Below are 26,109 nucleotides of genomic sequence, written 5' to 3'. Positions count from 1 at the left end.
GTCCTTTTTTTGCCTATCACATTCTTGAACTTTCAGCAGGTAGCTTTTCTGTGTCCTCATATTTAGGCTAAATCTGGCCAAATGTCAATTATACAAATGGGTGAAAATTTTCTAACATGTTAATGCAAACACGTCATTATCCAATGATATAAAACAATCTATTTCATTTTTGTTAGTATAGAAATAAGCCTTAATGCTAATACTGTTTGTCTAAACAAAATTTAGAATTACATTTTAATGCTCTGCCAGCACTTTTGAATTTTAGCAAAGGCCAGTCCATCTCAAAACACAGCACTTTCTGAGATTTTTAAATAGGTGTAATAGTCATCAAAATATGTTTTTACTTGCTATAACAGGTCAAAAGTGATTTATGACTAAAATTAAATCACAACCAAAATTCTAGGTAGACATTAAAATTGAATCTGGATCTTGGCATCTGGATTTCATAATTGGCAAAATGACACTGAGTGTGACTTCTGATCTGATGCTACAGCACAACATGAAAGCGATGATAAATTGAATGTAAAAGGAAAATTCCTCATTGTTCCTCTGTGTCACCCTACTAAAGAATACATTTACAAACACTAAGTGCATTTGCAAAGATGTGCATGGAAACACTCTTCATGAATTTGAGCGACAGATCTTTGTTAATCTGACAAAAAGTTAATAAAGCCTGCGAGTATAAGACAAAGTGAGTCTTAAGCTATGGTTCGTGGAACAATTTTATTGTTCTTAAATCTTATCCAGTTGGTCTTCAGTTTACTTTTTTTAAAAAATAATCTTTTTTTTTTTGTTCTGTTTTAAATTGTTTTGTGTGTCCAGAGTGAAAATTCGCATTAGGAAGAAAATGTGGAATTTTATAAACTAAGTGAAAGAAAAACAAATGTTCTGTCTTCAGGTGCATGTACTATGTAGTTTATTTAAATGTGAAATGATATCAGTACAAATGGTTTTCTCATTTTCACCATAGGAAAATGCAATGTTTCCTGTGACACATGGAGTATAAAATAATCAATCCCTTACTTATAATAAGCATATGATATGTTCAAACACTTTCAAAATTTTCAATCGGAAAAAAGCCTAAAGTATTTGCTAGTGCTGATGATAAGCTTCAAACCTGAAGATAAGCTTCAAACCTGCCTTTGGAGAGAGTCAATAGCAGAATTCTGGATGACATGTGACTGGAAGTAATACTTTTTCTATCATGGATTATTAAAAACAATGAATGCCTCATGAGAAAGAAATAACAATTGAAATGGCAGAGAACCCTAATCCTCGTCGCAGGATGTGTGACAGCAGTGTGGCTCATTTGTTTGGCCACCTTGCACACTCACCCATTGTGGGAGGAGGAGCACACAGATGGGCAGGTGTAGGAACTGGGCTTCAGCACCATGGCAGTTTCCAGGTGTGGGAGCCTGTGACTCATGATGCCCAAGAGGGCATTTGTTACAGTGTGCTCCTTTAGACTTGCCCTCTGTGGACAGATTAAGTGTTAACCAGTTCAGTGACCTCTTGGTACCCAGGTCCTTCTCCAGTGTCCAGGAAGAATCGAGTCTCACACAGACTTGAAGGATGATATGTGAGGGTTTTATTGAGTGGTGGAGGTGGCTCTCAGTGGGGTGGATGGGGAGCTGGAAAGGGGATGGAGTGGAAAGATGATTTTCCCCTGAAGCCTGACCATCCATCTTCTCTCGGACTGCCCCCAGCCAAACTCTTCTCGGCATTTAGACACTCCTTTTCTTCTCAATGACATGCAGTTCCGCCTTTCTTCTACTCTTCTGTTCATCTCACCATCTGCTTGTGTGCTCATCCGCTTGTGGAGTCTAGGGATTAGGGTTTATATGTGTACAGGATATGCGGGTGTGGCAGGTCAAATGGCAACTTTTGGGTGCAAAAACAGGAATTCCTGCTCCAATTTAGGGTCATGGGTTTCCAGGCTTGAGAATAGGGCATCTTCAGGGAAACCATCCTCTTTTTCTCCATATTTCCCTGTCTCCTGTCCATATCACAATCATATTTTATATTTGTGATTCCATATTGTGTAATAAATGAATTGTAATTTTCTTATGTGCAAGATCTCATTTGAAAGTTACCTCGCTATATAGCATCTACACAGTAGTCCACAGAGCAAATTAACTCCTCTATGCAGTGCCCTATAAGATTGTGGTAAATGTGTGTTTGTTGGGGTGTGGTTATAAAAGAGAACATTTTTTCTCTTTTGGTGCCCAGAATTGAGCTCAAAATGTTTCCGACGTGAAAGATGTTCCCATCCTTGAGGGTGAGAGACAACAATAAGCAAATTAACAAAAACTTTCATTAGTTTTTATTAAGAAAATAAATAATGTATTGGCTAAAAAGAATAGTTTATATCATTTCAAAAGTTGAAATACAAAAAATGAATGATTATTAATTTTAAAACTAATATTGTAAGTATGTGATTACAAAAGGAGCAATAAACAACAGTATGTAATGTATTGAATTAATGAAGCCAAATGTATAGATAACTTGAAATGTAATAATAATAAGGTTATTTATTATACATTGTTAAATAAATATAAATGTACCTTATTTGAACTATTTATATGTAATTTATTTATATAAATATTATACTACTGTTATGTTACAGAAGTATTGCTTTCTGGGAGAATTTTTATTTTTATATATTGTATAATTTCAAATCATAGCATGCACTAATATTCAACTTCATGTCATCATAACTCTTGGGACAGTGAAGTCTCTTAGCCACAATCAGGTGTCAAATTCAGGCTATAAGCTAAAAGACATGGTCACAACAAAGAGCCAAGGTTAAGAAAACCTAAGGGAAGAAAAAGTACAGAAGGACTAACTCGGAGAATACATTATAAGCCTCCAACATCCAGAAAGGGCCAAAGAAAGAGGATGCATGAATCTTGGAGCATTTGTAAAGAAATTCAGATATATTTGTTTCTTGTTAATCTAGGTTAACTTGGAAAAGATGTTAACCGAATACCAGATCATGTGCCAATACATCTAAAATGTATCAGTTCATTTTTGATAATATTAACACACACATACACACACATTTCATATATACACATATATTTTATACGTCATAAATCAGTGTACGTTGTCCCTGAACACATTTTATTGCAGTAGATGCCATTTTTCTGTTAATTAATAGTAAGATGGAATTACACTCTAGAAATTTTTCTTGAAGGTGGTTTCAAACAAACACAAATTCCAAATTTGTTGATTGCTTAGGTTAGTGAATATCTCAGTGAGGAGAGATTAACTAATTTTACATCTCCTTAATGTTAAATTCTTGGTATGTATAAATTCTCATTCTCTATGTTCTTAAAATGTAAAATTTCACTTCCTATCAATTTTTCCAATATATTGTTTGGATAGTTTTTAATAGAGGTAAAGTACATGGAAATTAAAGTGGATTATAATCTTAGTTGTTATCAATATTTTTGTGAGGTAAAACAAGACAGTTAAATTACACAGTATGGCTGGAACTGGGATTCAGAATTAACCTATGTTGATTGTTGTTTTCTTTTCACCCTTCCATATATATTTGTATCAGTTGAAGTATATAGTGGCTAAAGAGCCTCCACCAAAAATAATTTAAATCTATTCGATAAGTGGTTTTCAGACATATAGAGGCATGTGCGACAGGCACTGGGAGTTGAAGGATGAGATGACAGGGACAAAATTACGATGATAGACTAAGAACCTCTTTATTATAATTTTTTTTTTTTTTACTTTAAGTTCTGGGATACATGTGCAGAACGTGCAGGTTTGTTACATAGGTATACATGTGCCATGGTGGTCTGCTGCACATATCAACCCTTCATAAATGCTTGTTCTTGTGAGTAGCCTCAAAAGTAGAGCTTCAGGGTAAAGAAGCAGCAACACGCAGTAGCAGAACCTAATTCTAGTAAATGCAAGAGCAGCGGGTATGGCTGCCCCCTGAGTCAACAGGATGGTGGCAATTGCTGTAATGGCATCTTGGTTTGATGAAAATTAGCAACGAAAGTGGTCTAGGGAACAATTTAAACTGATTTAAGAATGCATGTAAGACTACCTGTTAGACACAAAATTAACTGAATAAAAAGTGTTACCTTTCTTTAGACATAAGAGGGTAACGATGTAAACACAATATTGGTCCTGATAATACTTTGTTGTCATCTGCAATTTTGCTAATGTTTAGAGACATTTGCAACTCAGTAGTTGTATATAGCAAGTATATGTGGGTTAGTTTGATTAGAACAAAATGATAATATCCTAATAATCACATAGTAGGACAGGCTTGTTCTTATAAAACCTGCGATCTTTTATGAACTTACTCTTAACTATTTTACTGAAAGAGTGAATTTTTTAACAGCTTCTCTCTTATTTTCCCAGAATTAAACCTTTCTTTCCAGTCTTCCTAAAAGCCTACATCTTATGATGAGAAAATACGGAACGAACTAAGCAATATTTAGGAATCATGATGACTGTGACATATGCAGTGATGCCCAACATTACAGATTTAAAGACAGACTAACAGCCATACCACTCTCAAGAGCCTCCTTTACCTTGTTTAAAATATATAGTTTTATCTATTTATGCAGAAATGAAACAATATGTAATCTTTCATGTGTTAAGTTGCAAAAAATGATGTGATGAAAAAAATAACATGATAGCTGACATGATGGAAAAAAATCTTAATTTGAAGTCACTTGTCTCTTAGGCTTAATTCTAGGTGTGCGGATCATGTCATGGGATCAATAGAAGGATAGTAGCAAATCTTGTCCTGTAAGTTCCATAGTTACACTATAATATTTTCACCAAAATATCCATTATTTTCTCTAGTGTTTGGTCCACAGAAATGCTGTGGAGATGTTCAACTTTCCCATCATCTTAGCTATTTCACATTTGGTGACTATTCTGACCACCTCCTTTCTCAACTATACATATTTGTATCATTTTGCCTACTATGCTATGCTGAAAAAAAAGAAAATGCTGTTTAAGGCTTAGTCTGCAGATACACACTTTGCAGGCAATTCTGTGCTAGAGTGTTGCTATCCGTCACCACCTGGCTCCACCTGGACCATCATGAAAAAGTATCTTTATCTCCCAAATTCCTCCATCCTGTAAGACGTGTCTGCAGATGCTACTTTCCCAACTGATGTCTTCACTCTCTCAAGTATGAAGGAGACTATTCCAGTCTTGGAAGGTGTGGGGAAAGTAATACTTTCGCTCTTTCTGTATCCTGATAAATATTTTGTCTCTGCCATTATTTCTCTATATTTCTTTAGGGAACTAGGATCTTAAAAATATAAATTCAGAAATAGACTCCAATTTTCTATGCTCTATTCTCTTGAATATTTTTCCTAAGGCCACAGTACAAGATGGCCTAGATGATTTAGTGAATAAAGGACAGTGGGGATAAAAGGAATGCATCATTCAAAAATATGAACTTGGGTCATATGTAGTACATATTAATATTAGGACTGAAGAGGAAGAAAAGAGGAAAGCAGTTAATAATTATTGGAATAATTGAAAAATGAATGGCAGAGAATTATTAAATATAATTCAAAACCCTTGGGAAATATGACTTGAAATAGGAGTAGATAGAATGGGCAGTAATAAATACAAGGAATAAAATAGAGAGAAAGAGGTGTGTTAAATTAATAAAGATTATTTATTGACCAAATATATTTTGTTTCTGTTTTGCTTTTTCTATTTTGTTTTGATCACTATCCTAGAAGTTGAAGCATTAGCAAGACACAATTTCTTCCCCAAAACAGTTCAAAGACCAGTGGTAGAGCAAAAGAAGTAAAATAACAAAACACATCATGAGGTATAAAAACCTTAGTTAAAAGGAATTCTCTGCCGGGCGCGGTGGCTCACGCCTGTAATCCCAGCACTTTGGGAGGCCGAGGCAGGTGGATCACGAGGTCAGGGGTTCGAGACCAGCCTGACCAAAATGATGAAACCCCATCTCTACTAAAACTATTAGCTGGGCATGGTTGCGAGTGCCTGTAATCCCAGCTACTCAGGAGGCTGAGGCAGGAGAATTGCTTGAACCTGGGAGGCGGAGGTTGCAGTGAGCCGAGATCACACCACTGCACTACAGCCTGGGCAACAAAGCAAGACTCTGTCTCAAAAAAAAAAAAAAAAAGGAACCCTCATAAAGTTGATGTTGTGGTGACGATGACAGGGTGTGTGTGTGTGTGTGTGTGCGTCTAATGGTTTCTGAGTGAAAAGGTACTTGTGTTGCATATTAAATGAAGAGAAGGTATGTAAACAATAGAGAATATGGTGTATGTACAAAACTCAAGGTTTTTACTCAGGAGTCTACACTAGTTTACATTGCATGAAAAGACAATAAGTGAAATTCAAAAAGCGAGGAGGGATTAAAGATATTCCTGACAAAGGATAAAATGTGAAATATGAAACTTCTAATGCTAGCTATGATCGAATAGCTAGTACTGTGCTAGTCTTCACACTGTGGGCAACTCTATGATTGGATACATGATATGAAACAAGTTTTTGCGGACATTAGATAGTAGGCAGCACAAAACTGTGATTCACGAGAGAAGAAAAACAAATGAGGTAAACCCCAATCCAGATATCCCAAAAGAGAATAGCTTCAGGAATATTAAAATCATCTTTCAAGGTGACAAAAATTCCTGCATTTTCAAGACTTTTTAGAATAGAGCTGTATAATTTTCATGATGTGAAAAACTTTGTTCATATATTCTTTTAAAGCCTTTATTCTTTTATTCTGATTTAGTAATCACTAAAGACTTGCAGGGATTTTTGGTAGAACACCTAAATCACACTACCTCTGAGGCAGAGGCAGAAAAACTTGTGTTAACTGAGATATAAGTAATACCTGTGATATAAATTTCAGTTAGACTAGTTTATAAATTATGGTTTTATACTAACCCTGCCTCCTTAAATATATATTCTTTTCAGACAAAAACACAAGGAAGCATATTTACAGCAAAACATACAAGAAAATGTTTAGTATTTTAGCTTAACCTGCCCACTGGTAGACTCGAGTGATTTTTATAGTACTAAGAAAAATGGATCCAGAACGTCAGATTTGAAATCCCTAGAAGGGTTCCAAAATGTCAGTTGGATCTTAAGCTATGCTGTGTTTCTGTGTAAGCTCCATAAAGGAATTGCTGGACCTGTGTATTGATGAGCCACCTGTAAGGGTTTGCATTCTGCATGAAAGATAAACATCTACTTGGGGTCCTATTCTTTGAAAGAAGACAACTGGTAAACTGAGGAAACCTAAAAGTATATTTTATTAATTTTGATCAGGGTAAAACCCATGACAAAATTTTCTTAAAATTTTCTTTCCATTCTGTACAATTAACCAAAGAAAAATAAAATCTGTCTCACAGTCTTCCTTAACTTTACGATTCCTGCTATCATCAAATGTGATTATAATATCCATGAAGACGTTTTAACCTCAAAATAATTGACCCCTTTCACTCTCATTACATTCAAGTTAGCTTTCTGTGAACTGCAGATCTCCAGAGCTGTAATGCTACACGTGCATACACAAAGAAATTCCAATTTGTGATCATCACCTCACATATTCCCAGCTTGCAATGTGATAACTCTCACTACGTGTTTATTTGGTTTTATTCACCATTCATTCTTTCATTTATTTATGCGATCTACAGGAATCAGACCCTTACTGTATGATATGCACTCTACAAGTTGGACGCTAAAAATATAAATGTATTTGACCACTGGGCGCCATGGCTTATGCCTGTAATCCCAGCACTTTGGGAGGCCAAGAAGGGCGGATCACCTGAGGTCAGGAGTTTGAGACCAGCCTGGCCTACATGGTGAAACCCCAGCTCTACTAAAAATTAAAAAAATTATCCAGGTGTGGTGGTGCGTGCCTGTAGTCCCAGCTACTCGGGAGGCTGAGGCAGGAGAATCGCTTGAACCTGGGAGGTGGAGGTTGCAGTGAGCCAAGATCGTGCCATTGCACTGCAGCCTGGGTGACAGAAAGAGACTCCATCTCAAAAAAAAAAAAAAAAAAAGAGAAATAAAAGAAATATATTTCATCAAACTCAGTATGCTTTATTAGCTTGTTCATGTGGGGTTTTTTTAATTTAAATTTTATTTTATTTTATTTTATTTTATTTTATTTTATTTTATTTTATTTTATTTTATTTTTTTGAGACGGAGTCTTGCTCTGTCGCCCAGGCTGGAGTGCAGTGTCGTGATCTCTCTTCACTGCAAGCTCCGCCTCCCGGGTTCATGCCATTCTCGTGCCTCAGCCTCCCGAGTAGCTGGGACTACAGGCACCCTCCACAGCTAATTTTTTGTATTTCTAGTAGAGACGGGGTTTCACAGTGTTAGCCAGGATGGTCTTGATCTCCCGACCTCGTGATCCGCCCACCTCGGCCTCCCAAAGTGCTGGGATTACAGGCGTGAGCCACCGGGCCGGGCCCAGTTTATTTTTTTTTAAGTAACCAAATGGTATGAGTGTTTAGTGTGATAAAGAAATTTATTTGCTGTGTCCTTCCATTACTGGGTATATACCCAAAGGAATATAAGTCATGCTGCTATAAAGACACACGCACACGTATGTTTATTGCGGCACTACCCACAATAGCAAAGACTTGGAACCAACCCAAATGTCCAACAACGATAGACTGGATTAAGAAAATGTGGCACATATACACCATGGAATACTATGCAGCCATAAAAAATGATGAGTTCATGTCCTTTGTAGGGACATGGTTGAAGCTGGAAACCATCATTCTCAGCAAACTATCGCAAAGACAAAAAACCAAACACCGCATGTTCTCACTCATAGGTGGGAACTGAACATTGAGAACACTTGGACACAGGAAGGGGAACATCACACACTGGGGCCTGTTGTGGGGTGGGGGGAGGGGGGAGGGATAGAATTAGGAGATATACCTAATGTAAATGATGAGTTAATGGGGCAGCACACCAACATGGCACATGTATGCATATGTAACAAACCTGCACATTGTGCATATGTACCGTAGAACTTAAAGTATATTAAAATATATATATATAAAGAATAATAAAAAATATATATATATAAAGGAATGAATAGCAAACTATGCCTAGAGAGGGTAAAAGTTATTTTAAGGTAATATCTCTGAACTGAGGCAGAGGGAGGTGGGAGAAGCAGGAATAATGAATAATGAAAATAATGAATAATAGTCATAAGGCCTGAGATGCTCTTGTTAATTCAGACATTGTATCGCACTTTATTTGTAAATATAAAAGATGAGGCCAGAAGTGGCCCTGTGCTCAGATCATAAAGGACCCTGCCCTGTGTCCCATGCCAGGAATCACCTGCCACATTGCAACCTGTAGAAATTGGCTTTAGTTATCATTAATCAGATTCAAATGGAGGAAAGGGAAACACATCTATTTCTCACCGTCCTTCATCTAACCTCATCGGAACTTCAAATTTTATTTCAGAAGTGTGAACCACAATACCTAGCTGAATGATGGAATAAAATTTCAAGTTAGAAAACATAATTATTGTGTTGTTAAAGTCAATTAATCAAAGTGAGTCTATGTCCACCCTCTTGATTATTAAACAATAGAAATATTGAAAGACTGACTTCAAATGAAAAAAAATGATTGCTTCTCCCAAGAAAGGATATAATGGAATTTATTGTAAGAGCAATGCAGAAAATAGATATCGCCAGGAAATATTAATGTCAGAAATTTTGTTTAAAACTACTAGTGCCATTTATGTGATAACATATGAGTGTATAAAAACACATTAGGACTGGCGCGGTGGCTCACGCCTGTAATCCCAGCACTTTGGGAGGTCGAGGCCGGCAGATCAGGAGGTCAGCAGACCAAGACCGACCTGGCTAACATGGTGAAACCTCATTTCTACTAAAAATACAAAAAATTAGTAGGGCGTGGTTGCAGGCGCCTGTAGCCCCAGCTACTCCAGAGGCTGAGGCAGGAGAATGGCCTGAACCCGGGAGGCGAAGCTTGTAGTGAACTGAGATTGCCCCACTGCACTCCAGCCTGGGCAACAGAGCGAGACTCCGTCTCAAAAAAAAAAAAAACACACACACACACATTAATATATCTTTTTATTTATCTTGCTCTTTCTCTTACTCACTTAGTCTTTCCTTCTGCTATTGTCATTATCCACTATTTCAATGGATACAAACCATGTCACTATCCCCTGTGAATGTCTTTCCTTTCTCAATTATTTTCTGCTTCTAGCTACCTATGAACTTTTGGGATTCACAGATTATGTTTTCCTTGTCCTCTTTGATATTTTTGCTTTGTATTTTTTAATGAAGATTTCCCAGAGAGAACATCTCACAGGCTCAAGAGTTAAGAAATGGTATTTTTTTTTTTTTTTACTTCTCCAATTTCTTGTCGGAAATTATCTCTTTCTTGTCTCTTGCTACTACAGACAATTTAACTTCATTCCAGTCTTCCAATGTGTTCTGTTCTCTTTCCACTGTCCACAACCCCAAATGCCATCCTCACACTATTTCACCTACAGAAAAGGTGTTTCAGGAGTCTCCCATAAAACTAGCTTTATGTTTTCTAACTACAATGAACTTTATTGATCATAGTATTTCAAGTAAATATTTAATTGTCTATGTAATTCACAGTATTTGTGATGGGTAATACTGAGTGCCAACTTGATCCTCGGTGTGTCTGTGAGGGCTTGCCAAAAGAGATTAACATTTGAGTCAGTGCGCTGGGGAAGACAGATCCACATTTAATCCGCTGGGCACAATCTACTCAGTTGCCAGTGAATATAAAGCAGGCAGAAAAACGTGAATAGGAGAAAGCCTGGCCTACCTTCTCAAACTACATCTTTCTCCTGTGCTGGATGCTTTCTGCCCTCAAACATCGGACTCCAAGTTCTTTGGTTTTGAGACTCAGGCTGGCTCTCCTTGCTCCTCAAGCTTGCAGACCGCCTATTGCGGGAACTTGTGATATTGTAAGTTAATACTTAATAAACTTCACCTTATATAATATATATTATATACATTGTATTATATATAATATATATTATATTATATTATATATGATATATATTATTTATATTATATTATATATGATATATATTATTTATATTATATATGATATGATATATAATATATAATTATTATTAATTATTAATATATTATTAATATATATTATTAATAAATAAATATATATTTATTAAATATAAATATATTCTAATATGATAATATTTATCATATATATTTATATATATGATATTTATACTTATATATTTATATTTATTTATATTTATATTTATATATTTATTTTTTATATAAATATATATAAATAAATATTTATATATATTTATATTTATATCATTATAAATATAAATATATTATAATATGATATATATGATATATAATATAAATATATTATTTATATTATATATATCATATGATATATAATATATCATATCATATATCATATCATATCATATATCATATCATATCATATATCTTATCATATATAATATATGATATCTTATCATATATAATATATTCATATTATATCATATATAATATATAATATATATCATATATCATATATAATATATATGATATATCATATATCATATATAATATATATGATATATCATATCATATATAATATATATGATATATCATATATCATATCATATATAATATATATCATATATCATATCATATATAATATATATCATATAATATATTATATATAAAGGGGATATATATACACACATGTGTGCATATATGTATATACATGTATGTGTACATATATTATATATAATATATTGTACATAGGTTATATATAATATATCATATATTATACATAGGTTATATATAATATATATTATATTATATAATAAAATATATCTTATATTATATTATATATAATATTATATATTATCTTAATATTAGTTATTATAATTAATATTATAATATTATAATTAATATTATATTATCATTATAATTATATTATAATATTGTAATTAATATTATATTATAATTATAATTATAATGTAATATTATAAAATAATTATAATTATAATTAATCAGTTATAATTAATATTGTATTATAATTAATAATTATATTAATATTATATTGTAATTAATAATCATATTAATATTATATTCATACTGATAATTATATCAATATTATATTAATACTGATAATTATATCAATATTATATTAATACTAATGATTATATTAATATTATATTAATATTAATGATCATATTAATATTATATCAATATTAATGATTATATTAAGATTATATTGATATTAATGATTATATTAGTATTATATTGATATTAATGATTATATTAATATTATATTGATATTAATGATTATATTAATATTATATTGATATTAATGATTATATTATATATTATATTGATATTATATATTAATAATATATAATAATATAATATATAATATATTATATATAACATATTATATGTAATATAATATATGTTATATATAATATAATATATAATATATTATATATAACAAATATATAATATATATTATATAATATGCAATATATAATAATATGTAATTATATATAATATATATTATATAGTATATGATATATATTATATGATATTATATATTATAATATATATAATATATAATTATTTAATAATATAATAATTATATATAATATATATTATTATAATATAAAATAATTATATATAATATATAATTATTATAATACATATACTTACACATACATGTATATACATATATGCACACATGTGTGTATATATATCCCCTTTATAGATAATATGTTATACATATAACCTATATAGGTTTTATATATAATATATTATATAGGTTATATATACTATATTATATATAGGTTATATACAATATTAAATATAATATATTACGTAATATATTATCATATATAACCTATATATAATATATATTACATATATAGGTTATATGTATATATTTTATATATAACTTATATATTTCATATATAACCTATACATAATATATAGGTTACACCTATATAATATACACCTATATATAGGTGTATAGGTTACAACTATATAATATACACCTATATAATATATAATATATACACCAATATATAATATATAATATATATACCTATATACAATATATAATATATATACACACCTATATATAATATATATACACCTATGTATTATACATAATATACATATATAATATACACTATATATAATATACATCTATACATAATATACATATAATATACACCTATGTATAGGTGTATATTACATATATTTATATATGTATATATGCATATATAATATACACATATATACATATATAATATACATATATAATATACACATATGCATATATAATATACATATATGTATATAATATAAACCCATGTGTAATATATATGCACCTATATATTATATATATAACCTATATATAATATATATCACATATATAGTTTATATATAATATATAATATATTGTATATTATATTTTATATATAACCTATATATAATATATATTACATATAACCTATATATATTTATATTATATATACACCCCATATATATAATATATATCCAATATTGTATCCTTGGGGTTGAATTTGATTTCACAGTGTACAGTAAGTATTTGCTAAATAAATAAATGGCTAAAAGAAGTGAGGAAAAAGTCAACTCTTAGTTCAAACCCCTTATTCTCTTTGCCAGTTTAAACATCATCTCCGAACTCAGGACTTCAGATTTCTAAGCTACATAATGAGAGTTTTGAACTAGATGACAACTAACTTCAATTTCAGATGTTAAATTCTTTTGGCTTTACAAGTGGTGAGCTTGAGATGGAACCTACCTTCCATTGGCATCATATTAATGTTATGTAGGACCTTCATTATAGTGATATTCCTGACTTCTCCTTATTCCTTTCTGGGCAAGGAAGAATGATTTACCTGACTGGTGAGTTTGGGTGAAGAAACTGGCCATAAATTGCATTTGATGGCAGCTAGGACATGTTCTCTTCTTCAATCTTAGTCTTGCACCAACACGACCAGGACAGATTTTGTTCCTGCTTGTAAGGGGTGATGCTGCCTGTGGCCAGGGAATTATTAATAAGTGCCTCTAACTTTGGCTTCTTTGCCTATAAACTGAAGTCATAGTATACACCACTTCATCAGTAATGGAAAGAATGGTTTTGTTTCCATTTTCCTGAGTCTTTGTCTATCTCTAACTTGGTTCTGAACTTTGGAGGAAAAAATAAGACTGTTATTTATGAGGCTTTACAAATTTCAAGAGGTAATAGCTAAGAAAATGGTACTTACTTTTCTCTGTTTTCAACCTTTTCAGATAAGCAGGAATGTAATTTGAACATTCACATGTGTGTGCATATATTTGTGTGTGTGTCTGTATATATATATGTATATGCATGTGTATATACATTAATACATAAGAATATGTAAAGAAAAATAAAAATGGTGGCTACAATTTAGATATACCTCAAGGTCAACTGTTTATAGCTGCATAATCAAAACTTAAGTCATTCCGATTTGCCCAAAATGTTAGTTCCAATTACCAAAAAAACCCACAAAATGTAAGCTTTAAATTCTTATCAGCATGATTTAATGATATTAAATCAATCAGCTATAGATGAATCAGCTTAAACAGCTCCACTTGCCCTAAATAGAGTGTTACCGTATATCAGCCAATCACAAATTAGATTCTTTATGCATCATAAACTATGCTGTAACTGCTGTGAGCTGGACTCCTTGGCACTTTCAGTTTGAGGTCTCCCAATTTGTGAACTATTATTTCATATGCACAAGAAACTTTTAAAGATTGTTAAATTTCATCTGATATTATTAATGACATATATACATGTAAATATATTTATATATTTTTACAAGGCTATTTATGATATGCAAAATTTAAACTTGTGTACTTATAAACTCAAATACTTTAAATATTGAGTTTGAGTACATTACAGTCCAAATCCCTTCAGTGGTGCAGGAAATGGTACATAATATGAGAGCAAGACAATTTCACACTGAACATTTGCAAATTTCGTAAAGGAAAATAGTCACAGATAAAGCCGGTAAAATAAACTGTTGAAATGGAAATTGAGAATCTACAAATTTCTGAGACCTTGTATCTCAAAGATTATATTTTATATATTAGGTTTTCTTATAATTCATATTTTGATTTTTATTTTTAGAAATGGGGTATAGCTCTGTAATCCAGGGTTGAGTGCAGTGGTGCTATTATTGCTCAGTGTAACCTCAAACTGTTGGGCTCAAAAGATCCTCCCGCCTCAGCCTCCTGAGTAGCTGGAATTACAGATTTGTGCCATTACACCCAGCAATATATATATATATTTTTTTTCGTAAAGAAACAAGGTCTCATTACATTGACCATGCTGGACTCGAACTCCTGGCCTCAAGTGATCCTCCTACCTCTGCTTCCCAAAGATTATAAAAGCCTATAGTTTTCTGGGAACATCTTAGCTGCCAAGGGAGAATACCCATCAGAAGGAGAACACCCAGAGGGAAAAAAGTGGGAGGTGGTAAGAGAGGTAAAAAATTCTAATGGCATTGTTTTATATCCTGAAATCAGCACTGCATGAAGCCACCTCTCCTTCACATACTCTATAAGTATGTCATAAGCAAATACATTCTTTCTTTTTCTCCTGTTAGAAATAGATTCTGATACCTCAACCAAAAGAGTTCTGACCAAGAAATAACACATAACAGTACATAATATTCATGAGATTTAACAAATATGGAATCAGAAATTAGTTTAGGAAGAGTTTGGAATGATGTAAAGATTAATGAAAGAGGATCTTGGCTTCAACATTTCTTTCATTTAAACAATTATATTTTATTTAGGAAGAGATGAGGAAACTTTGGAAGAATTTGGCATCGCATAGTGTAGTTATTAACTAGGTTTTTTTTATTGTTGTTGCTAATCCAGTTACAGAAATGGGATTCTAGCATTGTATTAAAGCTCATCAGAAAAGACCGTTGTGACATTACTAATGTGTCTCCTGGTTGCAGTGAAATTAACAAATGTGCCGTGTGTGCCATTCATCATATATAATGGAAAGATTATGGACTTGGGGATGATATTAATCCTGTATCCAGTACTACCTAGATAGATACAATTGTTGTTTATATGTATTCAGTATAATCCACATCACTTATCACGATATTAACTGGCTGTGATATTTATCCCTATTTCAAAGAAGAGGAAATTGAGCTCTCAAAGGTGATGCGGCTAACCTAACATTTCAGAATTAGTTTAGGGAGAAGCTACTCAAATTCAGATTTATCAGGCATAACACTTAAATTCATTCCCAGGTCCTGTTATTTGTTTGATGTTTGTGTTTTGTTTGTTTTGTTAATCAACATCCCAATTTTAAAAAGCCACTCTAATGTTCATAAAGAAACAGAAAGGTCAATGAATTGGAATGATCTATTAAGTGGTGTTGATTGAGATGGCTCTTTAGTTGACCAACAAGTGGCTTTTTCACCCTCCCCCTGGCCCCTCCCCAAAGCAGTAATCATGAGAGCCTCTGTAGAAAAATTTGTGGGGCGGGCATGATGGCTTACAATTGTAATATCAGCACTTCGGGAGGCCAAGGCAGATGGATCCCTTGAGGTCAGGAGTTCAAATCACGACTAGCCTGGCCAACATGGTGAAACCCCATCTCTACTAAAACCACAAATACTAGCTGGGCGCAGTGGCACACACCTGTAGTCTCAGCTACTTGGGAGGCTGAGGCAGGAGAATGTCTTGAACCTGGGAGGTGGAGGTTGCAGTGAGCTGAGAGCGTCCCACTGCACTCCAGTGCTCAGTCTCAAAAAAAAAAAATTGCCTACCTCACAACTTTATGCAAGTTTTATGCCTTTCTGTGAACTGGACAACACCATAAAAAAATTGTCAGGAAAATTTCAAATAAGTGAACACATACTTCATTTTAAAAATGACAAAGTGATTTTGTTTGTTTGGAAGTATTTTATTCAATCTTCACACTCATTCTTTTCATAAAACTTGATAAAAATACATAAAAAGATATTTTTCTACCTTAAAAAATCTAAAAGAATTTTTCCTTATTGAATATCACACTATTTTTTCATATAAAATTGTCAGAAACCTTTTCCCTTTAGTCTATAATACGATGGCAATATGACAAGTCATGTTTTACTACCACATATCTAAATTCCTTGGGAGACTGTTGTAACTTTTATGCAATGGGGAGCCATGTGTAGATTTATGAGTTGTTGAAATTTTAAATAGCTTTAAATGAAAATAATATGTTTCCTAAATAATGCAAAGAATATATTTTAATATTCAAAATGATTCTATAAATTAGTCTTACCAAAAATTTCAAAGTCAAAGATTAAAGAATACATGTCGAGGTATTTATAGTTATAAGGATGAAAAACAGGTTAAAACTTTTAATCAGGCATGATGGTATTAATGTGGCACTAAAATCTATCAATCAAAATGAAAATGTTCTGTGGATAAACATAGAAATAACATCATTACTTAACACATTCACTAATACATAGAAATGCACATGCTTACAACAATCAAATATTTCAGTGATTCAGTTTTACAGTGGTAAGTAGGTGAATATATATAAATATTCCTCTGTTTAAAATGTAATAATATTTTATAAGTAGTCTATGTTTTTGGAGTTTTAATATATGTTTTTTGTTGTTTTGCTTACATGTTTTCTCTATATCTTTTTCTTAAAGTCATATAATAACTTCTACTCTTCAATAGATAATAATATTTCTTCTCTTGGATTTAATGAAGGATAATGCTGCTCTATTGTTAATTGTATATAAAGAAACCCTGCTCTTTTGCTAACTCCCTATAAAAATTATATTGGCATTTTCCTAGAGAGCAGCAACATGTTGCCATACAAAAGTCTTGGTTGAGAGTTTATGGCATGTGGATATTGGTCTCAGTCATGCCACCAATAATAGTTACATTGAGTACATATTGCACAGTAATTTTTTTCAGTCTGTGTTTCCTAAGTAGTAAAATAAGTTATAGGAAGATGTTAGAGCAAGATGTCTTTAAGGAATTTTTTGTTTCTGAGACATGTATTGATTCTACTTAAATAAGAAGGGATAAATTTTATAAGGTTATAATAGGGTAACCATTTTTTCTATGCTTTCATTAAATTAGTGCTGTTATTTCTGAGCTTTTCTATTATGAAATCCTTAACTTGAAAAAGCACCTCAAGTTTTCAAGCAGAAGTACCATCAAGCAAGTGTCCTCTGCATGGGGACTACTGAAGAGGGCACTTTTTGGAGTGTGATTTTCCTAAAAATATCATCTTTCTGTCTACTTAATTCTCTATCTAGCTTTTGTTGAAAACTTTGCAACTGTTTCTTCCACCCATGAACAAAGAATCCAATTAAAACTGAAATAAAAGCATTTATTTCTATTTCATTTTGTTGGTTCAGATCAGCACCAGCTGGTATTTTCATGGTGTGTGGTTTCTACAAACCAACATATTGAGGTCAATTCTGGATTTTCATCAGTTGCAAACTATGAAAAATGTCAGTTCATGATGAGTGATAATTCAAAAAGTGGCGTGGCCAACTAATTTAAGGTTACACATGTGAGTCCCTCTCACTTTGGTGGTTTCATGTATGCTCAGATAAAATGTGCCTTCAGAAAACACTGAAGGTGCTGTCGTTTAATTTTATTTGTGAGAACACTTTACTTCATGGCTTTGATGGTTTCAGTTGAAATTATAGTTTCAGTCATTTGTAAAACCTCAAAATTTACTTCATATTATATTTTTATATTTGATTTTAATTGGAAGATTATTTTGGAAAATTATGAAGTTCTCTTCATTCTACTTCTAATTTCCAATTTGTGGCTACTATCATCTAGCATACCCATTGAAAATTATAAATGAAATTTAAAGAATTATCTCAAATAGTTTTTCTAACATAAAATAAACACAGCACAATTTGATAAAAATTGCCTTCTACAGCTTTACAATTAGTTTTTCTTTGAACAAACATCTAGTTTCAAAGTGGTGTTGATGATTGCAATGAATTTTTATTCAAATAAGATAAGTTATATAATGGGCCTAAAGTAAGTAAGAAAGATGCTTTATCATTAAACTTTCACATTTTTCTAGATTTTGAAATGGCATTCTCCTTCATTAAATCCCAGAGAAGAAATATTATTGTCTATTGAACAGTAGAAATTATTATATGACTTTAAGAAAAAGATATAGAGAAAACATGCAAGCAAAACAACAAAAAACATATATTAAAACTCCAAAAACATAGACTATGTATAAAATATTAATAATAGAGAATGTATGGCAGCATTTTCTCTCTTACTAAATGCTATAAATAGCTACACATATTGGGAGAAATGGATCAGAAGTCAAAATTACAAATAAAATCCTGAAAGATGCCTATTACCTCTATCCTTTATAGTCTATCAGATTGGTACTTGTGAAATATCAACCTCAAAGTAAAATCAAACAACAGAAATAAAAACAAATTCTCCATAATAGACCAAATTTTCATTAATTCAATGGACTGTGATAAATGAAATTTGGGGAAAACCATGGTTATCTTACATTTTAACAGCTTATTTAGCTCTTCTGTATGGAGGCAATAAACTTTAAAGAGATGTAGAAAGGCAAGAAGAGAGAGAAGGTGAAGAGAGAGAGTCCAGGAATTTCCTTGCAGAAATAAGTTTGCCCTAAGGAACTAGGGCCCCATGCAAAATCTGATTCCATGTTTCTTCTTTTAAGTCAGTGTCCCTTGCTCCTTGTCTCCCGCTCCACCTTTCACCCTTTCTTTTTTTTTATTTTTTATTTTTATTTTGAGATGGAGTTTCACTCTTTTTGCCCAGGCTGGAGTGCAATGGAGCGATTTCGGCTCACTGCAACCCCTGCCTTCCAGGTTCAAGTGATTCTCTTGCCTCAGCCTCCCCAGTAGCTGGGACTACAGGCGCCCGCTCAGCTAATTGCTTTTTATTTTTAGTAAAAACGGGGTTTCCCCATGTTGACCTAGCTGGTCTTGAACTCCTGACCTCAGGTGATCCGTCTGCCTCGGCCTCCCAAAATATTGTGATTACAGGCGTGAGCCACCGCGCCTGGCCCCCTTTTCATCCTTTCTCTCTTTCTAAATACCACTATAACTATTTTCTCTGAAGGTTTATTTTGCTTGCACTCTCTCTCTGCGTGTGTGTGTGTGTGTGTGTGTGTGTGTGTGTGTGTTTCTAAATACCACTATAACTATTCTCTTTGAGGGTTTATTTTTGAAATCTTTCACTCAAGGTTTCCTCCATCAAAGTCTGTCAGATTTGGGCATGCCCACAGTCAGGTTGTGATTGGAAGTCAGACTCTCTGTGCTTCTCCTTGTGGTCTTGTAATTGCCTACACAAGAGCAATCAAACATATCAGCTAGAACAATCATCTGTATCAGCTGGAAACCTGTGTTTAATTTAAGTGAACACACCAGTTGAACACATTTTATTTGGACAGTTATTTCTGCTGGAAAGAAATCACGTCTCTCCCAAGGTTTCCTGAATTGAAGAATAGGGTCTACAGGTTTTAGGAGCAGAATGTGTGGAAATAATCAGAAGACATGCTTTGCCCTTTGTATATAGCTAAGTGAAATAATGTAAAAATCAATATTTGGTGACCCTTTGAGAAAAATCTTGAAATTCCAGTCTGTCAAATATCTTTTAGGATTCTGAGCATTCGTGTAGCCTTTATTTCCTTCATAATAAACTAAGAATGAAAGACTATCTTGTATTTTATAAATAGATTGTCTTCTTATCCTAAAAAAATGAGTTGCACAAATGACAGTAAGTAACTCCAAGTCAGTGTTTTTACCCAATTCACCTTTTGCAAATTTAGCTCTAACAGCAGTTATTATTGACAGTGACACATATAGACGACATAACACAAGGTGAGGGCCTGGTAATCTAGCATATGGCTTAAAGTACATTAGAGGATTTTGATAAACAAAATTGGCAATTTAATTGCATTACTGAAAACTCTAAAATATACACAATAAAGAAAACAAAGAAACTACATTATTTAAATCTCCATGATTTTCACACACACACAAGTATGTGAAAAATAAAAGGATTAAAATGATTAAATTAAAACAGGAGATTCCTTGTGTTAACTGTAAATATATCATATTTCAGATTTTACAAATCTTTATTCAAGTTATTATACTACTGAGTAATTATCTTTAGTACTTTTCAAACAATGCCTCCAATGATCTACAGGGATCATTTTTTTCAAACTAGTTTCTTGGTTTCTAACTCTTGGTTATCTAAACCTCAGTCCCTAGGAATAGTGCCAATGTCTTATTCATCGTTGAATGCAGCTTATTTCTTAAGACAGAAAAAAAATTCAATCAATGTTTCTTGAATGAATAAAATAAAACTATTCTTACACACATGCACAAAATCATACAAGAGGTAATTAATCTGCTACTCTGGGGTCACTCCCTTCATGCATATTTATAGCAGCTCACCAGGATGATAACTTATGGATCAAGAAGAGCTTTGTATGAACCTATGATAGAGAATACGTTAAAAAGACTGCCTAATACTCCCTTTTCATCTAAGTTTTCCATTTTGTGCTGAACCAAGCATATATTTGTTTGATGAATATATTATATTAAGCAGTCAGGGGGTTGGGGAGAGTACTGAATATTCTTCCAGATTTTTAAATACCAGTGAGGCAGAAGAGAAGAGCTGCTAACTGCATTTGCAGTTTTCTAGCCAAAAGTAGGTTAGCAAACATAAGCATTTATGTTGCATTGACATCACAAACTTCTTACTATTCGAGCAAGATAACTGTATTATGAACTTTAATATGCTTTGGAGAAATGAAGAGGAAATAGAATGAAGAAGCTTTCTTTATTCTCACTTATGGCAGAGAATGCCTTGTGCGAAATGGTTTACAAAAGGAGTCATTTAGAGAATTGAACTAAAAGACATGTTTTAGCTACATTTTTGCAGACACAGAAATAAATATATTTATAATGCATAGTACAATAGTGGATGTTAAATGAAAATTTATTAAATTGTGCTGAAATCACAATTTCTCCTCATTTTTTGTCTTTGTTTCTAGAAAGTTATTATAAGCTACAGAAACACACATAGCCAGAAAATCAATTTAATTTGGTCTAAGGCAGCACACATTTAAAATAATGCTAACACACAGATATTGGCTAGATTAATTGCCACTCTAACTCTCCTCATCCTTGAAAACTTTAGGATGAAAAGGTGAAATATTTGAAGAAAGGAGAAAATATGTGCCGGACTTTGATGAATGAAATCTAAGTGTATCTCTACTGTGAACAAGCTAAGAATGTTTTAGCCTTCTTAATAAGTAAAAGGGGCAGGTAGCCTTCTCATTCACACTTAGAAAATAAATTAATAACTAGATCTCTGGCAATCTTATATGACTGATAAGTCCAAGAGAACATAGGGATGCTGAACCCAGCATCAGAAACTGACTATTTGTAGATGTCTTGTTAAGTGTGCAGGTTTTCTTTATATGTTGCTATGTTATTATCAAACATTAATTAGATATTTGTAAGATATAATTTAGTTTATTGATTCATTCTTTCATATCTGTTCACTAAGTTCAGTTATTAGTAAAAATAGAAAAATGAAGAGTATAGTTATTTTTTTCAAGAAATATTAATGTCTCCTGTTTCTTGGTTTTGTTTTTTGTTTGTTTTGTTTTGTTTTATTTTGTTTTTGCGAAGTCTATCCCAGGTCTAATGATGAGTGAGACAAAAATGAAGATATCTAAAAGCTGTTATCATAAAAATGTATAAACATTTATAGACACTGGCATACATTATATAGTCAGAGAAATGTTTTCATATGGTAAAAGTATAAAACTTATATATAACTTACTATAACAAAAAATGCCTTAAAACAGTAGATCAGCACAAATAACTATAAGAAAATAATTGTTTAAAAACATTTTAATAATCTAAACATTATTTACTTTGTAAAGGATATACCAATTTAAGTTTTAAATAGTTTAGAGATTAATAAACTTTAAATCATTGCGTGTTGTTAAACCATAGTACATGACCAAGGCTCTATTCAATAAAATGCATAGCTTTAAGTATATTATTATAAAGCCAATTTAATAGAATTAATGAAAGAATTTAAGATGTTTGTAAATAATAAAATAATACAAAGACAATTAAAATGGCAGAAAAAAATGAACACCATTGCAGTATATATATAAATTAGAGAAAAATCTGAAAAATAAAAACTGTAAAATAATAAAGAAAATAAAACTGTGACCTAGTTCTTTAAAATGATCAACATAATTTATTAAACTTTTAGGCAGCTGAGAGTTATTGGCTTTGAAGGAAGAACTGGAAAATGAAAATCAAAGTGACTAGACACATATAATCTTTTCTATGAGTATTTATATGGCTGACTTACCTTTTCCTATATGTAGTTGTTCTTAATCAGAATTGTTCTGTCATTGACAGTGATGTCAAGTATTACTTATCATAGAGTAATATTTTATTTTATATTTAATATTTAATGTTACTTATCATAGAGTAATATTATTTAGCATAACTTATTTTGGACATCCTAAATTTTATATAAAATTTAACTGACAATTCAAATATTTCTAACTGTATAAATACACAGATGTTTTAATAGACAGTATGTAAAAAATTGAATAATTAATAGGATTCTGCTAGTCTTAAAAATCAATAGACATAATAGTGTTAAAATATATTTGTTAACAATAACAAGTAAAATGCTTATAATAATTTCACATTTCTGTATTGACTTCTACATGTGAAAGCAAGAGGTATTTTGTCATAGCTAATTGAAAAAGGAGATTGATCTTATTTCTTTTTAGTGCATTCATCTGTGAATGGATTTAGTGATAGAAGGAGAAAGGAGACTATGTGAGTAGAGCAGTATGGTTCCTGTTTGCCCTCTGACTCCTGAGAACTGGATGATTGTTATTATGAACTGGTTGTGCAGGAATCAATCACTTTTTTTTTTTTATCCCAAAGGACCAACTATTAATTTTGAAGTGGGTGGAAGAGTGACTATCAATGTATTTACAAACATTAAATGCCTGAAATTTTACTGCAGTCACCCGGATGGTCAATTTCTTTTTCATTTTAAATGACACTGGAATATGCCAAATTATATTTAATGAAAAACAGCCAATTTTTTTTTGTTTTTTATTTTTCCAACAAAGATTTCTTGGAAATTAGTTTTATTAACCCATCTCCACTTTTTGTCCCAACAACTTGTAAGAGACTTTATGCTCCAGATTAAGTTCAATATATATTAGAAACATAAGTTCTTGATTATGTCAAAGCAATCACAAACATCAAGCCTCTCTCTCTCTCTCTCTCTCTCTCTCTCTCTCAAGGCAATCACAAATGTGTATGAGGAATAACATCTGAAGAAGTTGACATTATGGACATTCCACTACGTTGCAGAATAAAAGGAGATTTTCAGCCTTACACTCAGGTGATGACAGAATGCTCAGTGGATAGCTCTATCTTGACCTGTGGTATCACCCCACCCACAAATCGTCCCCTTTTACAGTCTGTCATCACTCTTAACACATAGTTTTCCTTGATAAAACTTCTAACTTTCCCCATTGGAAGGCGTTTCACCTTTTGGACCCTCCTTGTTTCCTGTTACTTTAAGCAGTTCTTTAGGTTTGGGCCACACAATTATAAAAATATTTTCTCAATCTTCTTGGGCTCAAAAGAAAATAAACAGTTCCAAGAATTAGATCTAATGCAAGTGACCCACTTTCTAGCCTGCCTTCCCAGTAGTGAGAGTTATTTCTCATGTGAAGTAAGCACAGCTTCAGTGATAAACATTTTTCTTCAGTGATTCAGTTAACCCATACTGAGCTAATGGTATTTTTCCTTTTTACATGGTTCTAGTTTTATTCAGTTAGGAATAATAGCCACCCCTCCTTTATTATTTTCCTGAGATGAACTTGGTTCTTTTCTGCCCCACATAAAACCTGGCTGAATTGTAAGAGAAAGTACAGGGACTGTAAAATGTGTCTCTCTCTGTGTCACTCAGTGGACTGGAACAGATCCAATGCACCAGCAGAAAATAACCACATTTCGACTTGAAACCTCCTTTCTAATGGAAGAAATAAGGAAGGACATGATGCTGCTCTTTGTGAATATTCTCCTGTTCTCAAATACTTCTTTTTTTTCTTTTTTCTGTGACAAGGAATAAGAGAGTCCTTTTATTGCTCCCCAAAAGACACCCCTGAGATGGAGACAGAGAAAGACAGTCGAACAAAAGCCTCCACTAATTTTCTTCCCGGCAGGAACACCAAATAAGCACTTTCATAAGAACCAGATATTAGCTTAGGTACCAGCTTAACCCAAGTGGAGTAGAGCACTGAGTGGGTTCTTACAGTCCCTGATTCTAGGACTTGGCTCTTGGATTGCATTTCTAGACCTGCCCTGGGCCAGAGGGGAATCCACTGCACTGGAGAGTCTCACACCTTGCAGCATTCACTACACACTGAGCAGACAGCCCTTGGGCCTTGAGTGAATATTGGCAATAGCCAGGAAGTACTCACCATGGAGCTGCAGTGATGGTGGCCATGAGGAGTAACTTCTCTGACTGTGTAAAGGGAAGGGAAAAGTTGAAAGTTTAGTGGCTTAGATGTAACTTTAGCCACAGTAGAATAAAGCACCAGGTAGACTCAAGGTTTTCAACTCTAGGCCCTGGTTCCCAGATGGCATCTCTGGACCTACTGAGTAATAAAGGAAACATGCAGCCCTAAAGGAAAGGACACAAGCATTTTCATCTTTTTCTTTTTTTTTTTAAATTTAATTTAACTTAATTTTAGGTTCTGGGATACATATGCAGGACGTGCAGGTTTGTTACATAGGTAAACATGTGCCATGGTGGTTTGCTGCACCCATCAACCCCACCTAGATATTAAGCCCTACATGCGTTAGCTATGTATCCTGATTTTCTCCCTCTCCCAGCCCCTCCCCTGACAAGCCCCAGTGTGTGTTTTTCTTCTCCCTGTGTCCATGTG

Source organism: Pan troglodytes, chromosome 3, assembly GCF_028858775.2.
Source record: "Pan troglodytes isolate AG18354 chromosome 3, NHGRI_mPanTro3-v2.0_pri, whole genome shotgun sequence".
Taxonomy (NCBI): domain Eukaryota; kingdom Metazoa; phylum Chordata; class Mammalia; order Primates; family Hominidae; genus Pan; species Pan troglodytes.
The sequence above is the reverse complement of the archived record's forward strand: the minus strand, read 5'-3'. Positions refer to the sequence as shown.